This window comes from Amblyomma americanum, chromosome 1 (assembly GCF_052857255.1).
Source record: "Amblyomma americanum isolate KBUSLIRL-KWMA chromosome 1, ASM5285725v1, whole genome shotgun sequence".
Lineage (NCBI taxonomy): Eukaryota > Metazoa > Arthropoda > Arachnida > Ixodida > Ixodidae > Amblyomma > Amblyomma americanum.
In genome coordinates this window covers 123,606,302-123,620,692 of record NC_135497.1, presented here as the reverse complement: position 1 = coordinate 123,620,692, position 14,391 = coordinate 123,606,302, and the positions used below count along the sequence as shown (strand labels likewise).

Genomic DNA, 14,391 nt, shown 5'->3' with positions numbered 1-14,391 from the left:
TAGGAGTGTGGCAGATACTTTCCAGCCACTTTGGAAGTGCAATGGTGCGAGTTATAGATAAAAACACCCCCCTAAGGATGTAATTTTCTTTACAGACCGTATCCATTTTACTTTGCCAAGCTTTGTCGCCAATTTCACAAAATTGGGAAGCTCTGGCTTCAGGTTTCCTGAGATGAAACGTTGAAGTAATGCTAGACCTGTAACTTTTCTCCTTACTTCTAAGGACTGTAAATTATTCTTTAGAATTAATGCACTTGAAGAATCTGTCCTTCTATATTTATCATAAATAAAATGAACTGCTTTTCACTGTACACGCTCCAGTTGAGCACTGACTTTTTAATTATGTGGATCCCAGACTGCTGCTGCACATTCAAGTCGGGACTTAATACAAGCCTTGTGTACCGTAATTCCAGTAATGATGGGAGAATTTCTAAGTTTTCTTTTAATAAATCATCATTTCTTCATTGTGGATGAGGAGACGTTAGAGCAGATGTGAGGACCAAGTGAGGTTGTTAGTGAGGGTTACTCCAAAGTATTTATAGCTCTCCACTTCTAAAATAGAAAGGTTGTGAAGTATATAACTACATAGCCTGGGAACTTTTTTCCTTGTGATTTGTAACAATATGGTTTTATCTTTGTTAATATCCACACCCCAGCACACTCACCATTTTGTGATTGCTACTATGGTTTTTTGTAGTGACAAGTATAGTTATAATCACTTATTATATCCTTGAAAACAACACAGTCATCAGCAAACAGCTTTACAGATACATTGTTTTCAATTTGTACTTGCGGAGTTGCGAAGGAGGGCTAAGTGACTTCTAACGCTGTCGCTTGCGGCTTCCTAAGAGTTGGTTAGGAGTTTGCAATTTTTAAGCAGCGTTTCCCAGCAGCGCCCCGCTCGTATGTATGCGCGTCGCTGGGGTTTATAATTTATGTCGCGTCCCCGCAAAAACGGCTCTCTTGAGTGCTAGCGCAACATTTTTATTTTTGTGGTTGTTGGCGACGGTGGTGGCGGTGGTAGTGGTGGTGGTTCTTCGTCTCCTCGCACCTAGGAACCGCAGAGAAGGCCCCACGGTGGATGATTGCATGCCGCTGCATTTCAGCTCTTTATGTCCCGTGCCTTCATGTTTGGTGCACTTGTATGTTTGCACATGTGCGGGTTGGTCAAGAAACGTAATATGCGACCACGATTTGTCAAAATATTAAACATAGAAGCCGGAAAAGCATGTTAACCGCTAACACATTCCCCAGAAAAAAAAAAAATAGTGCGACTCTATGGGAGATTTTTAATGTCCGTGATTTCGAGCGTACGAACTGGTAAATTGTACGAACTGGGAATGTATCAACGCGGTTTTGCTGTAACTCTAAATGGTGGGATCTGTCGAAATAAAATGATAATAATATGATAAAAGATGGTTCTTAACCATCTTAAGCACACACCCTGCACATCACAGCCACAAGCTGTAAAAGCACTTGCAGCTGCATCATTCTGATAGGTGTGGCTTTGTCTTGGGACTCCACCGATTCTTTGTTGAACTAGGCAGGATCTGGCACTGCTCCACATTCCAAGCCTGCTTGCTACCTGTATTAGGAAATGGAATATGTACAGAACATATAATGAGATTAGTTTTAAGCATTGGAAATAGAATGATGATAACAGATAGTAAGAGCAAGTAATTCACAAGGTTCACCTCTCTAATGCTAGCCTTTGTCCTTCCCAATTCAAAGGGCAATGTGGGTAGCGCAGACAAGAGTCTGAATGGTACGTGGCTCCTTTAGGTAGCATTCATGGGCAGAACCACAAGTGTCTCAATATTACCATAACTGTCTTGACCATAGCAGATTTACCATAAAAGAAATGTTAACACTGAGAACAAGCCCTAGTTAGCTATAGAAGCTTCAGAGCTGCAACCTTTCAGCATATTCATAGTCCATCATAGTAGTGAAGCAGCTAAAGAGATTAGCTGCTAAAAACAAAAGTCCATGGTTAAAAACTAGGCAGCAGCAGCTATCTTTCTCATCGAGGTGAAACACAAAGATATCAGTGTGTATACATTCACCACCATCATCAGCAGGCTACATACACTGAAGGGAAAAGGACTCTTGCACTGATACCCAATTTGCCCTGTTCCGCAGAAGATGTGGCCACCCCATCAAATGTTCAGATCGCATTTGCCCATCTATCTTTTTACCGTACCTGACTGTTTCCCTAGCCCTGGATTCCACTCTGTTACATTAATAGATCATCGGTTATCTGTTCTGGATGTTACGTATGTGCGGTCCAAGCCCATATCTTCCGCTTGATTCCACTAGGATGTTGATAACTCAAGTTCAATCTCTAATACAATCTGCTGTTTTCCCTTAATGTCACCCACATCACTCACTCTCCTTTCCATAGATCTCTGTGCTGGGTTAATGCAATATAAACATTCTTCCCTATACTTGAGGTCGTGAAGCACTCTTGTATAACGAATCTCTACTGTCCTTCCAAAAATCTCGAGTTGCTTGTCTCCTGCACCTTTCCCTCATGCACTGTTTGTGACATATCCTCTATAATCGCTTCAGTTTAAATGAAAATTTCTATTTCCTTGTTTGCACCATTTCCTGCATTAGTATTATAATTTTGGCTACCATATAAGTTCATGTGGTACAAAAAATTGCTTCTACCATACGAATTGCAGTGAGCCTCTTTCCAGAATCCCCAAGAGCACAAGCATTTATGGGATACAAACTGATTAATGTCAGGATCCACCTGTAAGAGCAGCACACATCAAGAAATGCACACAGAATTTTTCTGCTGTCTTACCTACCATATTTAAATTTCTCACGGCACTGTTGCCTTTGTCCCTTCTACAAACATATATCTCTGCACACGCCTAATCCAGACTTTGCTCCTTTCAGGCTTTCTGGGTGCTTTAGTGCTTGCTGAGTTCTCTTCATGTTAGTACAATTTTTTACTTTGCATAATTACCTTGCACTTATAAATTTTGATGGTTCTGCATGTTCTACCTTATCTAAGAGGTCTGAGACTTTCATGCGTTACCACTTCATAGTATGATGCATCTTGTTTCCTTGGAGAGCTTGCCAATATCCTACCTAGCTAGCGTACCTCCTACTTCAACTGAGCGCCGTGGAATTATGCTGGGAAGGTCATGACATTTACCTTCTTCATGACAACTTTCCTCCACTCTCTATTCAATTCAGGCTGATTCTAGACATCACGACTGCACAGTCACTACACCTTACCTCCTCTAGTCCTTCTACAGCCTGCATGGTGCCAGGAAGGGCATTCATTGTCAAGTCTTTTTCATTATTTGTCTCCCCACTCAGTCACTCCATGTTTACCTTTTGTTTGCATGCCTGCTTCTTTCAAACTTCCATAATTTGACTTCGAAGTTGCCCATCAGTACAGTGTAATGCATTCTTACTAAATTCAAGGCAGAGAGGTTAGCCTGTGCTACGATTCTCTAGTATCATCATCATCATCATCAGCCTGACTACACCCACTGCAGGGCAAAGGCCTCTCCCATGTCTCTGCAATTAGCCATGTCCTTTGCCAGCTGCGCCCACCCTATGCCTGCAAACTTCATAATCTCATCTGTCCACCTAACCTTCTGCCGCCCCCTGCTACGGTTGCCTTCTCTTGGAATCCACTCCATTACCTATAAGGGCCAGTGGTTACCTTGCCTTTGCAGTACATGCCTTGCCCAAGCCCATTTCTTCCTCTTTATTTTGACTAGGATGTCATTAGCACGTGCTTGTTCCCTCACCCACTCTGCATGCTTCCGGTCTCTTAATGTTACACCTATCATTTTTCTTTCCATGGCTCCAAGTATAAGGCTAAGTATAAGGCATAGTATAAGGCTGGAAAATTACAGCTTAGGTTTACATACTATTTATTTATAAACCTCTCTTTCCCTATTTTATTCATCATTGATATGACATCTTTACATTTCCTTTTAACCACCTTGCCAGTGACTGGGTGTTGGTGCACAGGCTCGCAGTATCTTCAACTTTCGGTTTTTATTAATCTTGATTATAATGACAACCACCTCCTTATGTACCCGTTATTTAGTGTATACATTGCATCAGTCCTCATAACATTGTTAAGCGCTGCGATGTCCCATTCACTGCCCGATATTCTTCAAACAGAACAATTAGGCAAGACTCACTGGATAAGATTCTTGCATTGAACACAGACAAGTTTAGTTTCTAGTGGGGACTCTTATAAAAATATCTGATAGCACTTTAGGACAATCAATGGTACCGTGGAGCACCTTGTAAAGGAAAGCAATATCCTGCTTTTCTCAGCGCTACCAAAAAAATAGGAAATAAGTGAGACGCAATTATGAAAGAAATGCTCACTGAGTGAAGAGCTATATAAGCATGCTCCCTCCACAGAACAGGAATTGGCCATTGATACTGCACTTGGCTGCCACCGCCGCCTTTGTGGATTTGTGAGTTAACCCTCGGCCCTCCGTCCCCAGTGGCTGTGGATGAGCTGACCAAGGTGGCGGTCATGCCTCCGATGCAGCGAAAGGTGCTAAGAATTGTTGGATCTGGACAGGCAGTCATCGAATACAAGCCTGAGAAAACAAGCTGTCTTTTAACGAAGACACACTGGCCATTGTAATCTCATCAACAGACTTCTATATCTATGCTACTACAAGTATACAGATTGTGACATGTATTTATCTTGTTTGTTATGATTTTTCTTGTTGTGCACTGATGTTTTTTCTATCCATCAGCACAAAACTGGAGGTGGCTGCCACTATTATTACGTTTTCATTGCCATCTTTCCTTCTTTTGCACACTATATCCACTGTGTCATTTAACTTCTTTTGTGTATCGTAGTGGTCTTCTTTGTGCATTGTAGTGCTCTTCTTGTAATGTGCACCGCCCTTGTAGGCTGCTGTGCTGTTGGTTTGCAAGTGAAAAAACATTAAAAAATAGCCTCACTGACCCTCTGAGTTGTTCATTACGAATAGGCAGCATAGCATGTGCAATTTCAGCCCTGAACAGACTTTTTTTTTATTAACCAGTGGTTGTTTTCAAACATTTGAAAGCAGTCGCTCCTTCACATGAGGCAGGCACTCTAACCTGTGCAAGGTGATATCAAGTGCACATCAAAACAGCCTAGGAAGCCTAAAATTATCCAGAGCCATCCATTACAGAGCAATTTATAGACTAGTTGCTGCTTCGACATTGTAGAGACCAAACTCATTATTTCTATCTTTATCTTTTTATGTTGTTAAGATGCTCTTCACACGGCTGCAGTGGTTTTAACATTTTACCAGCACGTCATAGCTGAGTTATACAGAGGTGCCGTAAGAAACAAATATTAATGCCATTGAAACTTTGTGATGCATTAAAAACATAGACATTTGCTGCAAGTTGACAGATACATACTTTCATGATGCCTAGCAGAGGAACGTGAAGCACGAGTTGCTGCATGCTCTGAGTTTGCGCAAGTATTGGTGATCATGCTCCTAGTGGGTAGGAATCAAGAAATTGTAGCTATCTTCCTCAGTAATTTTCGGACATATGTATGTCAATGCCTGAGGATCTGTGCAACACAAAACAGATTAAACTTCTTTCACCAGCATCAAGAAATCTATGTAACCACACAGTACAATTCTTTCAGCTCCCAATTCTAAGTTTAAAAAACTGTTAGCAACTATGTAGTACCATAAAAAGTTAGACTCCATGGGAGTGGCTGCCGGAAAAAATCTATGCCGAACATTCCATTGCTCACCTTTTGAACACAGAAATGAATGAAACAAGTTGCACTGTAACATATGCTCCAGTGGACGAAATTTGTGGCAAGCATCTCTGCAGGCATGATGTTTGCAATGGCTTTGGCATATGTGGCGACTGTTCCTTGAAAGCACTTATTCCAAGGGCCTGCATGGCCAGAGGTGGTACACTCTACACAGTGCTCTGACTGCATTGACACACCCACCTAGACTCCACACTGTATACAAAAACCATCCCTAAAATACACACACATAAATCAGTGCACAGGATTTTGCAAAAATGCATCAATGCTTCTGCTAAAAGCACACCTGCCTTATTCTTTACTTGTGGTGGAAAAAATGGGCCATTTCTGTTGGTTATTATTTTTCGGCAAGATTCATAACATAGACACAGTTATATGTGTCATGTGCTTTATTATAAAATCCATTTCAAGCAATAAAATTAGGTTCTAGAGTGTAATTTATTATTTAATACAACATTTGGCAAAAAACATGTCAACTGTACTTATATGCTGTAAGATGAAAAGCAAGTATAGTTTTAAATTGCTTAAATATTCAAAATGTTTCCTGTTAGTTTGCCTGAAAAGCATGAAAATTTCAGTGTTATAGATTAAAATTTGGGATCACAGGGTCTGTTGTGGTGCAGATCACAGTGATCACTGGGTCTGTTTCAGCGCAGATGACACGAGTTTGAATTGAGTGGCTCAAATGATCCAATATATTTTTTCTCGGCAACAAATGCGTCTTTTGGGGTTGGACAAACACCAACATAGCCAGAAAGAGCCATAGAATCAATTCTTATGGAGAACAAGAATTGCAAGTTGTCTCTGTGTCTGTTTAAAGAAAACAAACTTGCTGAAAATGTATAACAAAAAAAATTATTTACACTTAGTCTGCTTATGAGTGGAAAAGCGAAAGCCAAAAGCCTTTTCGTGTCCTTTCTCCCTCCATTTTTTATTCTTTCTATTTTCTTCAAATTTCATATTTGTTTTTTTTTTCATTGTTGTTTTTGTTTCAATTTTGTGTTATTTCTGTATTTTTATTTTTACCACTTATTTTTATTTTGCCTTTTCATCTAACATTTTTTATATTCCTTTGATTGACAGGTGGGGCGGACATTTCGTGCACACGTTTCCTGCAGACAGGCCTTGCGCACACCCATGAGCCAAGGCTTTTTCCTTCATATATCAAATTTAAATGCCTAAAATCTACACACAAATGCAAAGCACAGTTTCAGCTTGAAAGCTTTTCCAGATGAAAAAAAGAAACTTAACTGCCCAGACTCACATGGCACAGGAGCAGTTTCTTTATGTAAAACAGACGCATGAATGCAACATTCCCATTAAAGCAGAAAAGCGTCTTCTGGATATGACCCTGCAATGAATAAGACCAGAAAAACATGCCTGCTTCACTCCAGCAAAGATGCAGCACTTAATAAAAGCTGAATGATGCTCGCGAAAATAAGCGAGCCCATAAACGGCCATCCTTGCACGAGTAATATGTTTATTAATCAGCATAAGAGTTCTTGCTCAGGATGTCAGTGGAGTTGTTGTATGCTACCGGTGGGATTAGCCTTGCTTGTTCTGCCAGCAGTTGCTCCACCGTAGCATCACTTATATGTTAATAATGACCTAAAACTTATAATAGTCATATTCCACTCCCGCAGTCACCATCTATGCACATATTCAGGATGTGCACTCACACTTATTTATGTTGAATCAAATGATGTGCCAGTACTGAGAGAAAAATTGCAGACTATCGCGTCATCAAGACTTGATGTAAGCATGACATGCTTTGCAGTACCGGCGTATCATTGTCTAGGTTGGTTTATAGATACGGTGCTAGCCGCATTTTCTCAGGGCACCTCCCTGGCGTGGCTCACTGCTTAACGGACCCGTTCAGCAATGCCAAAATGGCATTACTTTCCACCGGCAATGTGTACACTACCGAGGGACTTCCTAGGCGTTTCTAACAACGCTCTTATCTAACGCGGCAAAGAAGAAAAGCACGAATGCTTGTGCGACACTCCCAGAGGAGCAGTCACGGATGCATGCGAGGTGCCCGATTCCACTGCCCAAGTTTTAACAGGAATGCGGAAAGGTCATCTCTACAACTGCGGGGTCATGCACTTATACTGGGCACAGGCCATATCGCGATGCTGTTCAGTATCAATTGCATGTTCCTGGCTATCCACAGCACGATGATCATTGCAGACCTCCGAGCAATTGTCACAAGGCATGCACAGTAACGTGCGTACGGATGTATTAACTTCAACGCAAGCGTTAGTTGCATCCGGTTCTACTGGCTGACATTGGTGATCGGCAGATGTAGTGCGACCAGTTTCATCACTGGAAAACAGAAAGTGAGCAGACGTGTCAATTTAGGCGGGACATGTCCATGTTCTGCAGGTCTGGTCCCGCCGTCCCGCCAGCATGCTTGCGGGACGGCGTTTTGTCTCGCCTTCGCTACACTGGCTACACCTGCTCTGCCTAGCTCCACCAAACCAGCCTAAATAATGGAAGAAACAATCCCTAGGCAGGCGCTCATAACTCTAGAGTTCTGTCACATCGGTCTTGATGAGAATGCTTTATTTGACGAAGCCTGTAACGTTTCACATTATGTCACGACTGAAAAACTTGAGGAATGGAAGAGCCAGAAGAAGCCGGACAGGGAACGGCGGGTGGATGTTCTCCAGCACTTTGAGACGAAAGATGTGCCGTGCAACAACATGAGGGCAATTATATATTGAGTACTGCATGTGCATGCCAGGAATAAATGCACCAGTGGGGAGGGCGCTTTTGTTGATGAACAAGCTGTGGTCTGCAGAGAAGACGCAGTTTCAAGTGACGACACTTAAAGCGCTGCTCATGCTCAAAGCGAATGGGCACATGACATGTGAACCGTACCACGGACACATCTACAAAACTGGATTGCTGCAGAAAATCCATTCAAGCCAGAAGTATTAGATGTTTGCGCCATCTAGGCCAAAAAGAAATGCTGCATGATATAAATAGAAAAAAAAAGTGAATGTCTAAACTACTACCCGTGCCATTCAAAGGCCCCCCACCCACGTCCCGCTTATGTCCCGCTTTGGAGTCTGATGAATATGGGCACTTTACGCAAACGCCAAAAGTTAGATGCATTCGTCTACGCGCCGGTTCGTCAGCCGTCGAATCTACCGCCACTGACTCATCATCTTTGACGCATCCGAGACACGCTCCTTTCCGAAGAAAGACGAAGCGAATACTCACCACTTAAGAGGTTTTCTGCCGCCATTTCATCTGTCTTCGAAGGTGCTCGACTGAAAACGTTAGTGCACTGCAAGGACAGACCTCGACCGATATGAAGATTCATGCGCCGTTCAACCGGGCTTGCGCAAGCAACAAGTGCGGCCGTGTCGTGCCTTCTTGTTCTCTGTCTTCGTTTCTTTGCGCAGTTAAACATGATTCCCTACCACCTCGCCCAGTTTTCCGTTCTTATCAACAAGTACCCCAAGTTGCCCATGTACGCATGACAAGTACGAAAACATTGGCGCCAAACAGACAGCCAGCAGCTCGCATTGGCTTCATGAGGCTTGTCGAATGCCAATTTTGTTTGTTCGTGATTTTCTGTAAGAGCCACCCTACTATACGTCTTGAATACTGAGGAGCATGTGGTTCCCGTAGCGCACCGGAGCGATGAAAACCGTACAGGTAGCTGGCAGTAAGAGTGTAGTACGGTGGCATAAGTGTTCCTGTAAATGCTTCCAGCGGGAGGATATGCAGCGCGTAGACTGCACCTCAGAAGTAAATCGGTGAATTGTTCGAGCTGAAATTTCACACAAAAAAGGCATTTGGCCGACAAAATTGTTTTATAACAGATTTGTTTGGGTACCTGCCTTAATCGACAAGAAAAAAGTCGGTTATTCGTATCGTCTGGGGCGACGAAGAAACGAATAAGGCCGCTTTTTCAGCGAGTGCACTGGTGGCGCCATCTCGTTTCTTGGCCCTAGGTCCTGGAGATTTGGCAGAAGTAGTGGGGGTTGTTTTTGCGGGAGGTTTGAAGATGCTGTACAATGAATGTCTTCACACACACACGCACACGCACGCGCGCGCGCGCGCGCGCACACACACACACACACACACACACACACACACACACACACACACACACACACACACACACACACACACACACACACACACACACACACACACACACACACACACACACGCACGCACGCACAACAGTTACGAAGAAGGCACTACGAACCAGAAGTTATACACTTATAAATTAGACTAACATGCTTGAAAACACAAGGGCTTACTGACGTTTCGACTAAGGACGTCTTCATCACAGTGGTACTCAGGTATATGCTTTTACACCAACAACTATCAATGCCACTTTTACATAAGGTCAAGAACAAGGCAGAGCATGCACTGGATGCGATATCAGTATCGCGGGTGATGGTGTATATGTCACTGAAAGATACATTAAAAATTTAGAATACCTAAACGAAAGCACAAATGTGGGAAGCATAACTGTTAATTACCATGGCTGACAATACAGCGCGCCAGGACGGTTGTTCAAGTCAGCAGAAACAGTATAAAATTTGTATGTAAGATAATTGTAAAATAGTGACTTTTATTTATCGAATGAGCGACCGGGAATCCTGATGTGCTTAAATAGCGGTAGGTTGTGGAGAGCAGCGCGGTGAGCTTTGTGGTTGTCGAAGCGTAATCGAACAGGGGTTTCGGTTTTCCTTTGTATTGCTATTGGACACAGAACACTCTAGCAAGTAAATTACGTTCGAAGTGTCACAGCAGAATGTGCCTTTAATTTTGACTTGATAATCAGAAGTGAGCCAGTCACATGTGAGCAGATTTTGCATCTCGGCTTATAGCAAGGGCGGCCGCCTTCTTCTGCCAGACGATTAGAAATTTTTGGGGAACTTAGAAGACACGCAAATTTTTTGATAGTCTTTATAGACTGCCCCAGGCGGATCAGGGAATATTAATTTTAGATGTTCTTTTTGTCCTATTATGTTATGATGCCTAATAAGAATGCCGGTGACGTCTGTGTTCATGTGTGTTCAATCGTCAGGGCGCTGCCTCTTGAATTAACATAATACTTTACTGGTTTGCATTTCCCATATATACATATATGGTCCAGAATTTCCATAGGTCCAGAGGTAATACGACGCCGACGGCTTTTCGACAGAACGAGCTGTATACGCTGTCGCGTAAAATAAGCTGCGGTTTAACTACTGCTGAACCTGGTTACAAAGCGAAAGTTGTGGTGTATCGGGTAAGTAGACACGGCTTGGCGTCTGTAACGTTGAGTACGTTCCGCACACTGGATAGGCAGCGAGCCCATCGTAGCACGGCTGGTAGCAGTTAATGGTTCATCGCGACAGGTTGCTCACCCAATGAACGCTGCGGCCTGTTGGGCGATATAGCTGCAGTGCCGCGTGTCTGCCACAAAGTTGTCAGCGCTAATGCGTGCAGCCCACATATCTTTCTCACCACCGCCACGTACGTACTTACCTCAAAGCGCGATTGAGGTGTCCACTGACCAAGGAAGCCAGTTACACACCCTTCCTTTCCTCAAAATCGGAGTCTAGAACGTTGTCAACGCCAACGAACACAATGATTGCCGACAGCTTTCTCTTTGTATATCCTGAATTAGCTGAGCGAATCCACAGCATAGAAAATTGATTTTTGCGACCGCGGCGGCTGCGTATTTATGGAGGAAAAACGATAAGGCGCCCGTGTGCTGTGCGATGTCAGTGCACGTTAAAGATCCCCAGGTGGTCGAAATTATTCCGAAGCCCTCCACTACGGCACATCTATCTTCCTTTCTTTCACTCCCTCCTTATCCATTTCCTTACGGCGCGGTTCAGGTGTCCAACGATATATGAGACAGATACTGCGCCATTTCCTTTCCCCCAAAACCAGTTATTATTACTGAGGAAATGAAAGCCACAGTAAAGGGGTACCCTGTGGCGAACACGGAGGCGCTGAAGCGGGGCTGTTGTTACCCTCAAACAATGGCATATGCCCACTAGGAGAATTGGCCAAGGATTGTGGGGCACAGAGAGTTGTTCAGATAAATATTTTCATGCACGAAAGTTAGCTGGCTAGTCGAAAAAGAGCAGGGATAAGGAAGCAAAGGTGCGCTTCTCTGCTTGGCCAGTCGCGACAACAACGACATCAGTTCCACCACTCGGCACCCGACACAAAGGAAAAGCCACGTATACAAATCCAAATCCAAATCAGCAGCCGGCAATGTGGCTGCGATAGAAGCTTGTTAAAGCCGGGTGCAGCACCACCTATCGGTGACTGTGTTGGCCTCGTTCGGACTGAAAGACTGAAAAATGAGACCTCAGAAGGAGGCAGCGTCTCTTCCTGCGAAGCGTCGACGTGGCGAAGTCGCCGATACGTCGCCTGGACCGCCCGTGACCCGGAGGAGGTCCGCCAGGCTCGCCAGCAAGCAAGCCAATTTCCAGGCGGCCACGGACGCGAATGGACGCCGGTCCGGAGTGAAGGCAGAACCTCCCAAGCCAGTCGTATCCGAAGGTAAAGCCTCAGCGACAGCCACTAACACACTGAGAAGGAAACGTAAGGCGGCGACAGTGGAAAAAAAGCGTTTGTGCTCCTCGGGGAAGACTTCTAGTCGTGGTCGGCCGGAGCAGGATCCTAAGGGTAGAGGTAGGCCTTTGAAGCATACGTTGCCATCGAAAGCCCCAGCGAAGACGTCGTCCGCCGCGAGGACAACGCCGCTGCTTCACGGTGACCACAACGCTCCTTCCTCCAGCAGAAGGAAAAGAAGGCCAGTCCGAATGACGGCCCGAAGCAGGTCTAGAAGCTCTTCATCTTCAGTCAGCAGTAGCAGCAGCACGGGCGACACCACGCCCAGCGCCGAACTGCGAGACTCCTCAAGACGCACAACGCCTGGTTGCCACGGAAGGCGAACGCGAGGACAGTTGACTGGTTCGTCGGACGATACCGGCGTCCCTGGCTCCAAGAGTCAACGCTGGTTAGAGAGCAGTAGCGGTGGCAGCGGAAGCTGCAATAGCGCTGAGAAACAGCGTCGTTTGCGAAGTGGTTGGACCAGCAGCAACCGAAGCAGCGAGAGCAGCGCTTACAAGAGACGCCTCTTGCGGAGTAGTTCGTCGTCAAGCAGCGGCGTCGCCAAGCTCGCGGCGAAGATGCAGCGCAGAGCAAGAGAGAGGTCTCCGAGAAGCCGCAGAGCCATCGGCGGTGGTGAGGAGCACCCTGTAACCAGAGGACCGCAGTTGCCAGGCCGTGTACAAACAAGTCACGAAAAGGTTTCCAGGTGGCTGGAGCGCATGGAGGAACCTTGATACACAAGCTTCACTGCCGGACTGTTTTTCGCAAGAACAGCACGTTGATGTGCATCTTTATGTTCTTGATGCGGCCTGCGTCAGCACTCGCAAGCAGCACGACAGTTGTGGAAAAAATGTAAGCTTCAAATTGTAACCATGTGTGAAATGGTAATGTGAAGGATAGATTTTCTCGACTCGGAAAACTTTTTTCTTGCCTAAGCGATGCATTAAAATTCACTCTTCTCATTTTTTAAGCCTCTGATGTTATTTCGCGACAGCGTATACAGCTCGTTCGGTCGAATTGCCGTCGGTGTAGTAGCAGTAGTAGTTGTCGGCGCCGCGCGTCTGAAATATTTCTTCCCTTACGGCGCGGTTCGGGTGTCCACCGAGATATGCGAGACAGGCGTCATTTCCTTTCCTTAAAGGGCCACAGAAAGGGGTGTTTGAGCTTGGCTTTAAAATACTTGCACTATGTAGAGTACAGGCCACCGAGCGTCCATGCCGCGTACGAGACCTCAAAAGCGAGCGGGAAATTTACAATACATTTTTAAAAATACCCGCTTTCGCACCTCGCGGCGACGCGCGCTGCCGGGCTTTCGCACGTAAACCTGGCAGACGACGTCACGTCTTGCTAATGGCTTCAACAGCCGGGGGTTATCATTGGTTCACAGCGCCAAATTCTTGCAGACGTCACGCGCTACCGCGGTGGTGGTGGTTGTTGCTATGATGTGGGGGGAGGGGGATACTGGTCCCGACGTATGTTGGCCCTTGGGTATCACTCTTGGGACCGCGGCCATGGCCACTCCGCGCGCGCCGCAGCCGGCGGAGGGGGGGGGGGGGGGGGGGGGGGGGGCGGTGGAGCGGTGGAGCGCCGCCGTTTTCACGTGCGAGAGGCCAGTGAAAGGCGCGAAGACGCGGAAGCTCAAATTTTGTCTGCAAATTTTGTCTGCAGTTTCGAACTTCGAGTTCGATAGTTCAGGCATGTAGATTGATACTCTCGCCGGCAACTTGCTGTGGACACCGGAACAGCGCCGTAAGAGAAGAAAGGTGGGAGTGAAAGAAGAAGAGGTGCCGTGTGGTCTCCGAAATCGCACTGACAACGCACAGCACACTGGAGCCTTTTGCGTTTCGCCTCCATCGAAACGCGGCTGCCGCGGTCGGGTTCGAACCCAGGTACTTCGGCTCAGTAGAGGCCGTGCTGCATCGCCCGCGTGCCTCACTAAGGCCCGTTGGGCCGTGAGCTCGCTGCTGGTGAGACGGCTCTCTCATTGCTCCGCACTGGGGTGTTCGTGTTTATGGAATGCT

The 14,391-nt window shown here is 45.5% G+C and overlaps 1 long non-coding RNA gene across 3 annotated transcripts in view; it reads right to left on the bottom strand.

Annotated features, from left to right (window-relative positions):
• Positions 1–9,323, bottom strand: part of LOC144113592 (uncharacterized) — a 39,588-nt gene extending 30,265 nt beyond the window's left edge. The window contains exons 1-4 of one of the 3 annotated variants that reach the window (XR_013310826.1): positions 9,011–9,323; positions 7,047–7,133; positions 5,759–5,907; positions 1,444–1,585 (exon numbers count right to left, since the gene is read on the bottom strand). This is a non-coding gene — a long non-coding RNA (uncharacterized LOC144113592). The remainder of the gene's footprint in view (positions 1–1,443; positions 1,586–5,758; positions 5,908–7,046; positions 7,134–9,010) is intronic. The other 2 variants (XR_013310827.1, XR_013310825.1) reach the window with 2 other exon arrangements.
• Positions 9,324–14,391: the final 5,068 nt, after the last annotated feature.